Source organism: Nerophis ophidion, linkage group LG02 (assembly GCF_033978795.1).
Source record: "Nerophis ophidion isolate RoL-2023_Sa linkage group LG02, RoL_Noph_v1.0, whole genome shotgun sequence".
NCBI classification, from domain to species: domain Eukaryota; kingdom Metazoa; phylum Chordata; class Actinopteri; order Syngnathiformes; family Syngnathidae; genus Nerophis; species Nerophis ophidion.
The window spans coordinates 84,186,638-84,202,456 of NC_084612.1; the positions used below are offsets into that span (position 1 = coordinate 84,186,638).

The window sequence follows — 15,819 nt, forward strand, 5'->3', positions numbered from 1 at the left end:
ATATTTATGCTCATTTGCATGTCTCATGACACATTATCAGTATGTAATGTTGGCGGAATTTCTGATAGTCGTTTGTGTGCCATGTTGTTCCAGACCACAGCAAACTTTACCATTTTTTTTCCAGACCACAGCAAAAGTTACAGTGCTTACAAAATTTTGACAATTTTGTCAACAAAGATTTACGTCAGCCTGCGACACATAGTCGTTTTGATAGTAGGCTAATGTAGACCCGTACATCATGTTAGCCTACTATCAAGAAATTTTGATAGTAGGCTAACATATCTAATTTAGACACTTACATCATGTGTTGTCTTCATTATAACACTTATATAAGACTTTTAAAGTCATTTTGATAGTAGGCTAATATAGACACTTACATCATGTGTTGCCTTCATTATAACACTTATATAAGACTTTTAAAGTAATTTTGATAGTAGGCTAATATAGACACTTACATCATGTGTTGCCTTCATTATAACACTTATATAAGACTTTTAAAGTAATTTTGATAGTAGGCTAATATAGACACTTACATCATGTGTTGTCTTCATTATAACACTTATATAAGACTTTTAAAGTCATTTTGATAGTAGGCTAATATAGACACTTACATCATGTGTTGTCTTCATTATAACACTTATATAAGACTTATAAAGTCGTTTTGATAGTAGGCTAATATAGACACTTACATCATGTGTTGTCTTCATTATAACACTTATATAAGACTTTTAAAGTCATTTTGATAGTAGGCTAATATAGACACTTACAACATGTGTTGTCTTCTTTATAACACTTATATAAGACTTTTAAATTCATTTTGATAGTAGGCTAATATAGACACTTACGTCATGTGTTGTCTTCATTATAACGCTTATGTAAGACTTTTAAATTCATTTTGATAGTAGGCTAATATAGACACTTACATCATGTGTTGTCTTCATTATAACACTTATATAAGACTTATAAAGTCGTTTTGATAGTAGGCTAATATAGACACTTACATCATGTGTTGTCTTCATTATAACACTTATATAAGACTTTTAAAGTCATTTTGATAGTAGGCTAATATAGACACTTACATCATGTGTTGTCTTCATTATAACACTTATATAAGACTTATAAAGTCGTTTTGATAGTAGGCTAATATAGACACTTACATCATGTGTTGTCTTCATTATAACACTTATATAAGACTTTTAAAGTCATTTTGATAGTAGGCTAATATAGACACTTACATCATGTGTTGTCTTCATTATAACACTTATATAAGACTTATAAAGTCGTTTTGATAGTAGGCTAATATAGACACTTACATCATGTGTTGTCTTCATTATAACACTTATATAAGACTTTTAAAGTCATTTTGATAGTAGGCTAATATAGACACTTACATCATGTGTTGTCTTCATTATAACACTTATATAAGACTTATAAAGTCGTTTTGATAGTAGGCTAATATAGACACTTACATCATGTGTTGTCTTCATTATAACACTTATATAAGACTTATAAAGTCGTTTTGATAGTAGGCTAATATAGACACTTACATCATGTGTTGTCTTCATTATAACACTTATGTAAGACTTTGAAAGTCATTTTGATAGTAGGCTAATATAGACACTTACATCATGTGTTGTCTTCATTATAACACTTATATAAGACTTATAAAGTCGTTTTGATAGTAGGCTAATATAGATACTTACATCATGTGTTGTCTTCATTATAACACTTATATAAGACTTTTAAATTCATTTTGATAGTAGGCTAATATAGACACTTACATCATGTGTTGTCTTCATTATAACACTTATATAAGACTTATAAAGTCGTTTTGATAGTAGGCTAATATAGACACTTACATCATGTGTTGTCTTCATTATAACACTTATATAAGACTTATAAAGTCGTTTTGATAGTAGGCTAATATAGATACTTACATCATGTGTTGTCTTCATTATAACACTTATATAAGACTTTTAAATTCATTTTGATAGTAGGCTAATATAGACACTTACATCATGTGTTGTCTTCATTATAACACTTATATAAGACTTTTAAAGTCATTTTGATAGTAGGCTAATATAGACACTTACATCATGTGTTGTCTTCATTATAACACTTATATAAGACTTTTAAAGTCATTTTGATAGTAGGCAAATATAGACACTTACATCATGTGTTGTCTTCATTATAACACTTATATAAGACTTATAAAGTAGTTTTGATAGTAGGCTAATATAGACACTTACATCATGTGTTGTCTTCATTATTGCACTTATGTAAGACTTTTAAGTCATTTTAATAGTAGGCTGATATAGACACATCATGTGTTGTCTTCATTATAACACTTATACAAGACTTATAAAGTCGTTTTGATAGTAGGCTAATATAGACACTTACATCATGTGTTGTCTTCATTATAACACTTATATAAGACTTTTAAAGTCCTTTTGATAGTAGGCTAATATAGACACTTACACCATGTGTTGTCTTCATTATAACACTTATGTAAGACTTTGAAAGTCATTTTGATAGTAGGCTAATATAGACACTTACATCATGTGTTGTCTTCATTATAACACTTATATAAGACTTATAAAGTCATTTTGATAGTAGGCTAATATAGACACTTACACCATGTGTTGTCTTCATTATAACACTTATATAAGACTTTTAAAGTCATTTTGATAGTAGGCTAATATAGACACTTACATCATGTGTTGTCTTCATTATAACACTTATGTAAGACTTTTAAATTCATTTTGATAGTAGGCTAATATAGACACTTACATTATGTGTTGTCTTCATTATAACACTTATGTAAGACTTTTAAATTCATTTTGATAGTAGGCTAATATAGACACTTACATCATGTGTTGTCTTCATTATAACACTTATGTAAGACTTTTAAATTCATTTTGATAGTAGGCTAATATAGACACTTACATCATGTGTTGTCTTCATTATAACACTTATATAAGACTTTTAAAGTCATTTTGATAGTAGGCTAATATAGACACTTACATCATGTGTTGTCTTCATTATAACACTTATGTAAGACTTTTAAATTCATTTTGATAGTAGGCTAATATAGACACTTACATTATGTGTTGTCTTCATTATAATACTTTTAAAACCGTCTAAAACCGCGGGATTGACAAAGAAGTTTCCGGCAGACGGAGAAGAGGATGAAGTGGAAAGTCCAAGAGCGACTCAAGGTCGTCCTGAAAGTCACTCATCATTTCCACTTCAACGACTTTCTTTCTCTTTCAATTCCCTTTTTTTGTATTTTTTTGCATATGAGGGTTTCATGTCCCCCTTTTCCGACCATTCATCCCAGTCCACTACATCTGCTATGTTTGAAAAAGGGACTGAGGACAGCCGAGTGCTGATATCGGAATATTTTTACTGCCCGCAGTATCCTCTTTCTTTTGAAAACCCGCCCATGGTTTGGACTTGGAAGGACCCCGGTCCACAGAGCTGACGCTGTTTGAAGTCACCAACATCATGTGAGGATTCAAAGCCACAAGAAGATGATAATTTATTGGAAAACCCCGCTTTCATTCCCTCCTGCAGTGCTGGTCGCCTACAGTACGTATCCACTGCTTTGGGGCCGGTTAATCCAGTTTTTGTTCTTCTTCTACTGGGGTCTTCTCCGGTCCTGTGTTGTTTATTTTTCGCTGCTGCAGAAATCGAGTCGCTCGGCAAGCCTCCGTCCACACCGCTCGGAGCGTGGGCTCGATAGGGGAGCGCCACCAGTTTCATGTTCCGTCGTTCAATCAACAGAGATGGATAACGAAAAGGAAACTTATTACTTTTATCATGATTATTACTTTTTCTGTATTCCTCGCATTTCCCCACCATTTGGTTACAATGCTAAGTAGCTAGCATGTTAGCATCACCAACATCATGTGAGAATTCAAAGTCACAGGAAGTTGTTCTATCTTTAACCTGGAAATGGACTAATTATCGGCGAAAATATTTGGCAAATTTGACGCATTCAGCCTTTTTTTTTTTTTTTTTATTTATTTTATTTAAGTCTTTGCTGTTGTCCAGCATTCTGGTTTTGTTTCCGTTTTAGTTTCGTTATTTTGAGTTGGTTGCTGTTTTCCTGTGTGTCGTGTTTTACTTCTTGTTTTGCGCTCCTATTTTGGTGGCTTTTTCTCTTTTTTTCTGGTATTTTCCTGTAGCAGTTTCCTGTCTTTCTTGACTGCTATTCCCCACACCTGCTTTGTTTTAGCGATCAAGAATTTTTCAGTTGTTTTTATCCTTAATTGTGGGGATATTGTTGATTGTCATGTCATGTTCGGATGTACATGGTCTTTGCTCCACAGTAAGTCTTTGCTGTCGTCCAGCATTCTGTTTTTGTTTACTTTGCAGCCAGTTTCAGTTTTAGTTTCGTTATTTTTGAGTTTGTTGCTGTTTTCCTGTGTGTCGTGTTTTACTTCTTGTCTTGCGCTCCTATTTTGGTGGCCTTTTCTTTTCTTTTTTCTGGTATTTTAATGTAGCAGTTTCATGTCTTCCTTGACACCTGTTTTGTTTTAGCAATCAAGAATAGTTTGGTTGTTTTTTTATCTTTATTTGTGTGGACATTGTTGATTGTCATGTAGACAGTCAACAACGGCACATTTGTGAATTATAATTACTGGTTTGCAAAAAAGTATTTGTAACCCATCCATCCATTTCCTACCGCTTCTCCCTTTTGGGGTCCTGGGGCCTATCTCAGCTGCATTTAGGTGGAAGGCGGGCTCCACGCTGGACAAGTCGCCACTTCGGTGAAATTACATATTGTATTTCCTTGAGTTGCCGCCGAGTATATAGCATGCGCCTGCCTAGCAAACTGGTTTCGCAAAATATAATTTTTATTAGCGCATGTCTAGAATTTCCACAGGGTCAAACTCGTCACGTCACGAGTGACACTTCCCCTGTCATCATTTTCAAAATGGAGGAGGCTGATTTCAATTTTTTGAAATCGCATAAAGGGAAGAAGATTAAGAGCTAATCAGTAGCATTTAAGCTCCAAGCTATTGAATATGCTAAAAAGAAACAGTAAGCAGCTATGTTTTATTAACATACCGTAGCTGCGTGTGTCAAATATGAGTCATGAACTGACTCCCGCCTCCTGGTGGTAGAGGGCGCTAGTGATCCTTCTTGCGACTACTCGGCTGCAGAAGAAGTGACAACAAGCAGCTCCTTTATTTTTTTCCTCTCGCTTGCACTTTTAACATGGAGGATTACATATCTAAAATAAGACCGTTTTCTAACCTGGACTTTCAATCGAAAGTGGGGCAGCATAGCTCGGTTGGTAGAGCGGCCGTGCCGGCAACTTGAGGGTTGCAGGTTCGATTCCCGCTTCCGCCATCCTAGTCACTGCCGTTGGGTCCTTGGGCAAGACACTTTACCCACACTGGTTTAAATGTAACTCAGATATCGGGTTTCACTATGTAAAAATCGCTTTGAGTCACTAGAGAAAAGCGCTATATAAATATAATTCACTTCACTAATAAAGGAAGATCTCCATCGAGACAGAGAGACTTTTTAAACCTGAAGAAAGATAAGGAAGACTTCTATAAAGAAGTTATCCATGCTTTTGATCAGAAGGAGCTGCGCATGGACTTCATTTATACGGCGTGGCGCAGTGGGAGAGTGGCCGTGCGCAACCCGAGGGTCCCTGGTTCAAATCCCACCTAGTACCAACTTCGTCACGTCCGTTGTGTCCTGAGCAAGACACTTCACCCTTGCTCCTGATGGGTGCTGGTTGGCGCCTTGCATGGCAGCTCCCTCCATCAGTGTGTGAATGTGTGTGTGAATGTGGAAGTAGTGTCAAAGCGCTTTGAGTACCTTGAAGGTAGAAAAGCGCTATACAAGTACAACCCATTTATCATTTATAAGTAAAAGTAAGACCTTAATAACGTTGTTTTTTTTTATAAATGTGCTTTTCATGATGGTATCCTTACATCACACTCAAATTTTTAAGCGCATGCCTTTGGTAAGTGCCGGAGTGAGAAGAGGTTTTAAACTAATTAGCGCCCCGGCGGCAATTCAAGGACATCTAACAGGGTAATCCAGACAGTATCTCACGGGACACTAGTGTGCCGCGGCACAGTGGTTGAAAAACACCGTTCTATGGATCTGTTTGTGAAAACTTGGTGGGGCCCGACTGTGTTTTGTCCGATGAGTCACGTCGGGCATCCGACACGCCGCCCCGTCCTCTGCTCAGCGGCGGTGTCCAACATCACGGTCACGCTCGTAAAAGCAACACCCCCCCCCCCCCCCCCCCCCCCCACATTAACCCCTAAACTCCAGCAGCGCCATCCTGTCCGCCTCCTCGGCTGGCGGGCCCCGCGTTTTAATTTCTTGGCCTAATGAAGCGAGGAAGGCTCTCCTGTGAGGGAAGCTGTGCCCCGTGTGGTTCTAATGTCGCCTGTTTGCCTTCAAAATAAGAAATGATCATTTGCAGGCGGCGTGTTCAAACCCCCGCTTCCCCTCCCGGCCATTAAAGTTATCAGATTACCTCGTGAGCCGCAAATCCCATCATCTTCTTCATCTCCATTAAGTAGGCCATTTGGATCTTACCGCTTCATATATTGACATTTGAGCGCTGAACGCCCGCACGGAGCGACTTTTTAACCGTAACACACTCACTTGCCGTGGTCACATGTCCCCAATACGGACGCAACGATTGGCCGGGATTAAACATTTCGAAAAGAAAATGTTTTTCCATATATAAGTCGCAGATACAGTATATACGTTGTGGAAAAACAGAAGTTTTCTTAAAATTTTTATTTACGTACCTTAATTGTTTCAAAACGGTGTCCGTAACAGGGCAGTAAAACGGCTGATCAAACAAAACAGAAGTCATGCTCATGGACCCACTAGCTGCACTAGCTCGCTCTCCAATCAGCTAAACAGACTCAAAAACTCCACGGTGACGTTTTGGTGAATTCACCAAATAATAAGACACTTTGTAAATGTGTTAGCGCATTAGCTAATGCTAATGATGCTTTTTTTTTAAAACATCCCTGTTATTTAGTTGTATTACATAATGCTACCTTATGTCCGTCACTACCTGCGCTAGTAAAGCTAAGATACAATAACTGAGCTACCGTATTTTCCGGACTATAGAGCGCACTGCTATATAAGCCACACCCACTACACTTTAAAAAATAAAATATTTTTCCATACATTAGCCGCACCCGACTATAAGTCGCATATATATATGTTTTGAAAAAACAGAAATGTTCTTTAAATGTTTATTTACGTACCTTAATTGTTTCAAAACGGTGTCCGTAACAGGGCAGTAAAACGGCTGATCAAACAAAACAGAAGTCATGCTCATGGACCCACTAGCTGCACTAGCTCGCTCTCCAATCAGCTAAACAGACTCAAAAACTCCACGGTGACGTTTTGGTGAATTCACCAAATAATAAGACACTTTGTAAATGTGTTAGCGCATTAGCTAATGCTAATGATGCTTTTTTTTTAAAACATCCCTGTTATTTAGTTGTATTACATAATGCTACCTTATGTCCGTCACTACCTGCGCTAGTAAAGCTAAGACACAATAACTGAGCTACCGTATTTTCCGGACTATAGAGCGCACTGCTATATAAGCCACACCCACTACACTTTAAAAAATTAAATATTTTTCCATACATTAGCCGCACCCGACTATAAGTCGCATATATATGTGTTTTGAAAAAACAGAAATGTTCTTTAAATGTTTATTTACGTACCTTAATTGTTTCAAAACGGTGTCTGTAACAGGGCAGTAAAACGGCTGATCAAACAAAACAGAAGTCGTGCAAATGGACCCACTAGCTGCACAATGCCAAGCCACACTCAGCACGTGTTACAACAGCATGGCTTCGTAAAAAAAGAGTGCAGGTACTTTCCTGGCCCGACTGCAGTCCAGACCTGTCTCCCATGGAAAATGTGTGAAGCGTAAAATAGGACAGCGGAGACCCCGGACTGTTGAAGGACTGAAGCTCTACATAAAACAAGAATGGGAAAGAATTCCACTTTCAAAGCTTCAACAATTAGTTTCCTCAGTTCCCAAACGTTTATTGAGTGTTGTTCAAAGAAAAGGTGATGTAACACAGAGGTGAACATGCCCTTTCCCAACTACTTTGGCACTTGTTGCAGCCATGAAATTCTAAGTTAATTATTATTTGCAAAAAAATATATATAGTTTATGAGTTTGAACATCAAATATGTTGTCTTTGTAGCATATTCAACTGAATATGGCTTGAAAAGGATTTGCAATTCATTGTATTCTGTTTATATTTACATCTAACACAATTTCTCAACTCATATGGAAACAGGGTTTGTAGATAGTCTACATCAAAGGTGTCAAACTCAAATACAGAGTGGGCCAAAATTTAAAAACTGAACAAAGCCGCGGGCCAAAATTGAACAAATGAACCTTTTAATAGGACCTAAACAAGTTTTGCATTGAATATTGAACAAGCAAGGCTTATATAACTTTATAGTGACATGCAAAATCGAGTTTCAAATAATAATTAAATCTGCAAGCAGCGTTGGTCGGGTCCGCCTTTGGCTGCTGCCCCCGAGACCCACGGCCGGATAAGCGGTAGAAGACGCCTTGGAGCCACTATTTTGAGAATCTAATGCATTGTGAAAGTAATGCAGTTGTTGTATTGAAGTGAAAATACCAAACTTCCTGTTGATTTTTGCTAAAGTATGTTAATTATTAAAATGTAGGTCTAAGTGAGACCTACATATTGTTTTTTTATTTCATGTCTCTCTGACATTCCTACCAGAAGTTACAAGCAGTTTTGTCTGTGTTTTCTTTTTAGGAGCAGTTTGTCCGTGTTGTATTCTTAGGTGGGCGGTAGAGCGCAATTTTGAGTTTTGAGGTTAGGTTTTTTCATCAGATCGCAATTTTTGCCAGACCTGATATGTGTGTCAAGTTTGGTGAGTTTAGAAGCATTTTAAGGGGGTCAAATAACAGCTCAAAGAGGCAAAAATGACATTTTTTAGGAGACTTTGCACAGGGGTTATTTGAAGGCGCATAAAATCAAAACCTGAGAACTTATCAAAACTCTGTTCTATAATTTTAATCAGAAGGGTTCAATCTCTCTCCTGTGCGAGTTTGAAGCCAAAACAACAAACCCACTCAGAGGAGATAATGTTTGAAGAAAGGTGACCGGTTTTTACACAACTTTTGTTTTGAAGGGGGGATTGCAAACTTCCTGTTGATTTTTGTTGGGGGTTGTCAATCTATGAAATGTAGGTCTAAGCGAGACCTACGTAGAGGTTTTTGTTTCATGTCTCTCCAACATTCTTACCGGAAGTCACAAGCAGTTGTGTCTGTGTTTTCTTCCTAGGAGCAGTTTTTTCAGTGTTTTATTCAAAAATAGCGCTAGAGCGCAATTTTGAGTTTTGGGGTTTGGTTTTTTCATTAGATCGCAATATTCGCCAGTCCTTATGTGTGCGCCAAGTTTGGTGACTTTTGAAGCATTTTAAAGGGGTCAAATTACAGCGCAAAGAGGCAAAAATTGCATTTTTTGCGAAAATTTTATTTTGAAGGGGTTTTTGCCAACTTGCTGTAGATTTTTGCTGAAAGAAGTGAGTGTATGAAAATTGGGTCTAGGTCAGACCTACATAGGAGTTTTTGTTTCATGTCGCTATGACATTCCTAACAGAAGTTACATGCAGTTTTGTCTGTAATTTTTCCCTAGGGGGTGCTAGAGCGCAATTTTCATTTTGGGGGATTGGTTGCTTAATATGTTGGAAAGGTTTGCTATACCGACGTGTGTGTCAAATTTGGTGAGTTTTGAAGCATGTTAAGGGGGTCAAATTACAGCGCGTAGGTGCGGAATAATAATAAAACACAGCAGTTTCAATAGGGTCCTTGGCCCATGGCAAAGGACTCCTGTGGAGTCCTTTGCCATGGGCCAAGGACCCTAATGGAGTCCTTTGCCATGGGCCAAGGACCCTAATAATTAAAAAATATCAATGGCATATCAAATAAAATTTGAATAAAAATGTAATGCCTCTTTTCTATTTGCAGCCCTCTGAGATAAGTATCAAAATAAACTTTTTCCAAAGGCTAATAATACATGTGAAAATAAAATAACAATAATGAGCATTCAAGTAGCCGGAAAAAGTGCAAGAATAAAAACGTTAATTATTGCCCAGTTTGCTAAACTGATTTGTTTTAACACCGAATATAAAACAAGCCACGCTTACATAACTTAACAGTACGACATCAACTTTCAAAAAACAAACGAAAGAATATCAATGGTATATTTAAATAAAATGAAATTTAAAAAAATGGTGGTAGCGGGGGGTGTATAGTGTAGCGTCCCGGAAGAGTTAGTGCTGCAAGGGGGTTCTGGGAATTTGTTCCGTTGTGTTTATGTTGCGAATGTTCTCCCGAAATGTGTTTGTCATTCTTGTTTGGTGTGGGTTCACGGTGTGGCGCATATTTGGAACAGTGTTAACGTTGTTTTACACGGCCACCTTCAATATGGGTGTTGACCTAGTATGCCTCGCATTCATTTCTGTGCGTAAAAGCCGTATATATTATGTGACTGGGCAGGCACGCTGTTTGTAGGGAGGAAAATAGGACATGACGACAGGTTGTAGAGTACGATAAAGGCGGGGTCCTCAATATTGTTGTCCGGGTGGAAATGGGGAGAAATTCGGGAGAATGGTCGCCCCCGGGAGATTTTCGAAAGGGGCACTGAAATTCGGGAGTCTTCTGGGGAAATCGGGAGGGTTGGCAAGTAAGAGTATTAGCGGTGAATGCGGTGTTAGAGCGGCACCACTGCTGTATAACACCAGCGGGCCAGCTCTAATTAGGGTCCTTGGCCCATGGCAAAGGACTCCTGTGGAGTCCTTTGCCATGGGCCAAGGACCCTATTGAAACTGCTGTGTTTTATTATTATTCCGCACCTACGCGCTGTAATTTGACCCCCTTAACATGCTTCAAAACTCACCAAATTTGACACACACGTCGGTATAGCAAACCTTCCCAACATATTAAGCAACCAATCCCCCAAAATGAAAATTGCACTCTAGCGCCCCCTAGGAAAAAATGACGGACAAAACTGCATGTAACTTCTGTTGGGAATGTCATAGCGACATGAAACAAAAACTCCTATGTAGGTCTGACTTAGACCCAATTTTCATACACTCACTTCTTTCAGCAAAAATCTACAGGAAGTTGGCAAAAACCCCTTCACAATAACATTTGCGCAAAAAAAGCAATTTTTGCCTCTTTGCGCTGTAATTTGACCCCTTTAAAATGCTTCAAAAGTCACCAAACTTGGCGCACACATACGGACTGGCGAATATTGCGATCTAATGAAAAAACCAAACCCCAAAACTCAAAATTGCGCTCTAGCGCTATTTTTGAATAAAACACTGAAAAAACTGCTCCTAGGAAGAAAACACAGACAAAACTGCTTGTAACTTCCGGTAAGAATGTCGGAGAGACATGAAACAAAAACCTCTATGTAGGTCTCGCTTAGACCTACATTTCATATATTGACAACCCCCAACAAAAATCAACAGGAAGTTTGCAATCCCCCCTTCAAAACAAAAGTTTTGTAAAAACCGGTCACCTTTCTTCAAACATTATCTCCTCTGAGTGCGTTTGTTGTTTTGGCTTCAAACTCGCACAGGAGAGAGATTGAACCCTTCTGATTAAAAGTATAGAACAGAGTTTTGATAAGTTCTCAGGTTTTGATTTTACGCGCCTTCAAAGAACCCCTGTGCAAAGTCTCCTAAAAAATGTCATTTTTGCCTCTTTGAGCTGTTATTTGACCCCCTTAAAATGCTTCTAAACTCACCAAACTTGACACACACATCAGGTCTGGCAAAAATTGCGATCTGATGAAAAAACCAAACCCCAAAACTCAAAATTGTGCTCTACCGCCCCCCTAGGAATACAACACGGACAAACTGCTCCTAGGAAGAAAACACAGACAAAACTGCTTGTAACTTCCGGTAGGAATGTCAGAGAGACATGAAACAAAAAACACTATGTAGGTCTCACTTAGGCCTACATTTTAATTATTAACATACTTTAGCAAAAATCAACAGGAAGTTTGATATTTTCACTTCAATACAACAACTGCATTACTTTCACAATGCATTAGATTCTCAAAATAGTGGCTCCAAGGCGTCTTCTAATGGGTCTCGGGGGCAGCAGCCAAAGGCGGACCCGACCAACGCTGCTTGCAGCTTTAATGTTAATTTGATATTGCCTTAAGGGCCAACTTAAATTACACGGCGGGCCAGAGTTTGACACTCGTGGTCTACATGTTTCATGCATGACTCACTGTGTACTCACTTATTCACACTCCAGCACCAGATGGTTATCAGAAATGACCACTGATTAGGCTTTGGTCACCTGGCGCCAACATTCTGCTGCCAGTTAGCACTATTAGCGGCGCACCTGCTCTGTGTTTAACGTGGGTGAATAGTTAAACCGCCGGCATCTGGCAGCATCCTGAGGGGGGGGCGTCTTGCTCGCTCTGTTCCAAAATAGAACAGCAAAGATGTCGCCTCATACTTGAGTCTTTGATTTATGGCCTCGCTTGTTGTTGTGGCCCTGCAGGACGCGCCCAGGTTTCCCATGTAGGCCAGACCCTCCTTCCGCTTTGTTTGTGGGCGCTTAATTCTTCCACTTGAATTTTGTTCATCATTCACAGTCTTTATGTAAGACAAGAACACGTGTTTGTTTCTTTTTTATGCTTTGGAACTAACCATTAAGGTACTGGAATTCCTTCTAGTCCGCCTATCAATCAATCAATCAATGTTTATTTATATAGCCCCAAATCACAAATGTCTCAAAGGACTGCACAAATCATTACGACTACGACATCCTCGGAAGAACCCACAAAAGGGCAAGGAAAACTCACATCCAGTGGGACGCCAGTGACAATGCTGACTATGAGAAACCTTGGAGAGGACCTCAGATGTGGGCAACCCCCCCTCCCCCTCTAGGGGTCCGAAAGCAATGGATGTCGAGCGGGTCTAACATGATACTGTGAAAGTTCAATCCATAGTGGCTCCAACACAGCCGCGAGAGTTCAGTTCAAAGCGGATCCAAGAGAGCAGCGAGAGTCCCGTCCACAGGAAACCATCTCAAGCGGAGGCGGATCAGCAGCTAACATGATACTGTGAAAGTTCAATCCATAGTGGCTCCAACACAGCCGCGAGAGTTCAGTTCAAAGCGGATCCAAGACAGCAGCGAGAGCCCCGTCCACAGGAAACCATCTCAAGCGGAGGCGGATCAGCAGCACAGAGATGTCCCCAACCGATACACAGGCGAGCGGTCCATCCTGGGTCTCGACTCTGGACAGCCAGTACTTCATCCATGGTCATCGGACCGGACCCCCTCCACAAGGGAGAAGGGACATAGGAGAAAAAAGAAAAGAAGCGGCAGATCAACTGGTCTAGAAAGGGAGTCTATTTAAAGGCTGGAGTATACAGATGAGTTTTAAATGCTTCTACTGAGGTAGCATCTCGAACTGTTACCGATTCTGACTTTTCGAGTACATAAAATTGGCGTCACGAACAGGATGAGGCCCCGGGTTGAATCCCCAACATGCAGGGAATAATTTTGCCACACCTCCTATGTGTGTGTGTGTGTGAAGTGAAGTGAAGTGAAGTGAATTATATAGCGCTTTTCTCTAGTGACTCAAAGCGCTTTACATAGTGAAACCCAATATCTAAGTTACATTCAAACCAGTGTGGGTGGCACTGGGAGCAGGTGGGTAAAGTGTCTTGCCCAAGGACACAACGGCAGTGACTAGGATGGCGGAAGCGGGAATCGAACCTGCAACCCTCAAGTTGCTGGCACGGCCGCTCTACCAACCGAGCTATGCCGCCCCGAGTGTTTGTGTGTGTGTGACAGTCATTGCTACTTTAACTTTATTACAAATATAATAAGACAATCACTCACTGTACAATGTCTGCTCTCACCGGGATGTGTGTGTCTTTTCATTTGGATGAAGAATCAATCATAATGCACCTGGAGGTTAAATAAATACAGCAAACGAGCGGTTTTTTGGGGCGGGGGGGGAGAAGGGGGTTGTGTTTGGGTCTAAGTTGTATGTCCAACTTAGATTTGACATGATTCAGTACCCGGTTCTACCCAGGGACAGGACATGGTGGACTCCCTTCCTTGATAGTGAGGCTTCATTTCCATCTAATAGTTCCCTTGGTGCATTCCTTGTAATTCACAGTCGGGCGGCTGCGGGCTAATTGTGTTGCTGCCAGCTCCTCACTTCTTAAAATGAACTTTGATCTGCAAATGTCTTTTTGCACCCTGTCAGTGGGACCAGGACGAGTCCTCCCTGACGGCTGCTCAGTGGAACAGAATTCATGGCAAGCGAGAGGTGATAATGGCGTTTATGTGGTTGCTTTAACCGCTCAAAACTGTACAGTGCAACCTTTTCTTTGTTGCTGTAAAACACAGTTGTATTTATCATATACATATATATATATATATATACATATATGGGTATGTATTTATATATATATGTATTTATTCATTCTTTTTCGATAGTGTAACAAAAAATATATTTTAATTTATTATTATTTGTATTTATTTATTTTTATAAGTATAAAATATCCAAATAATTTGTTAACGTGTTAAAAAAACAAGTCTACCAATAGGGTTTTGCAGAATGTATTTTGTGTCTAAATTTGTAGTTGCATTTTTCAGGGAACAACCTTCCCTAGTCATGGTGCAACACCAAATGCCGACAGACGTGGTCACGCATAACAATAATGTAACACAATTTGGGGATATTATAAAAGTAAAATCAATGTGCCTTAAAAAAATAAAAAATACACCCATTTATATGAATCCATTGCAATGCATGATGGGAAAATGCAAAACATTATCTCTACACTTATCCATGTTTGGCACATTTTAGCTGGTTGATATTTCCTAAAGGAGGTCGTCATGGAGGTAAACTTTCACATTTTTATAAAACTTTTGTTTTGAAGGGGTATATGCCAACTTCCTGTTGATTTTTGCTGAAGGATGTCAACGAATGAAATGTAGGTCTAAGTGAGACCTACATTGAGGTTTTTGTTTCATGTGTCGGAATGAGAGAGAATTTTGTCTGTGTTTTCTTCCTAGGAGCAGTTTTGTCTGTGTTTTATTCCTACGGGGCACTAGAGCGCAATTTTGAGTTTTGGGGTTTGTTGTTTTTATTAAATCACAATTTTCGCCAGTCCTGATATTCTTGTCCAGTTTGGTGAGTTTTGAAGCATTTTAAGGGGGTCAAATTACAGCTCCAAGAGGCATAAATGACATTTTTAGAAAACTTTTGTTTTGAAGGGGTAATTGCCAACGTCCTGTTGATTTTTGTTTAAGGATGTCAATGAATGAAATATAGGTCTAAGTGAGACCTACATTGAGGTTTTTGTTTCATGTGTCGGAATGTGGTAGAGAGAATTTTGTCTGTGTTTTCTTCCTTGGAGCAGTTTTGTCTGTGTTTTGTTCCTAGGGGGCGCTAGAGCACAATTTTGAGATTTGTTTTTTTAATAGATCGCAATTTTCGCCAGTCCTGATGTGTGTGTCCAGTTTGGTGAGTTTTGAAGCATTTTAAGGGGGTCAAATTACAGCTCAAAGAGGCATAAATGACATTTTTAGGAAACTTTTGTTTTGAAGGGGTAATTGCCAACTTCCTGTTGATTTTTGCTGAAGGGTGTCAATGAATGAAATGTAGGTCTAAGTGAGACCTACATTGAGGTTTTTGTTTCATGTGTCGGAATGAGAGAGAATTTTGTCTGTGTTTTCTTCCTAGGAGCAGTTTTGTCTGTGTT

The 15,819-nt window shown here is 39.1% G+C and overlaps 1 protein-coding gene across 1 annotated transcript in view; it reads left to right on the forward strand.

Moving 5' to 3' along the window:
* Positions 1-15,819, forward strand: part of itfg1 (integrin alpha FG-GAP repeat containing 1) — a 365,012-nt gene that overhangs the window by 175,228 nt on the left and 173,965 nt on the right. The gene's annotated exons all lie outside the window — the stretch shown is intronic.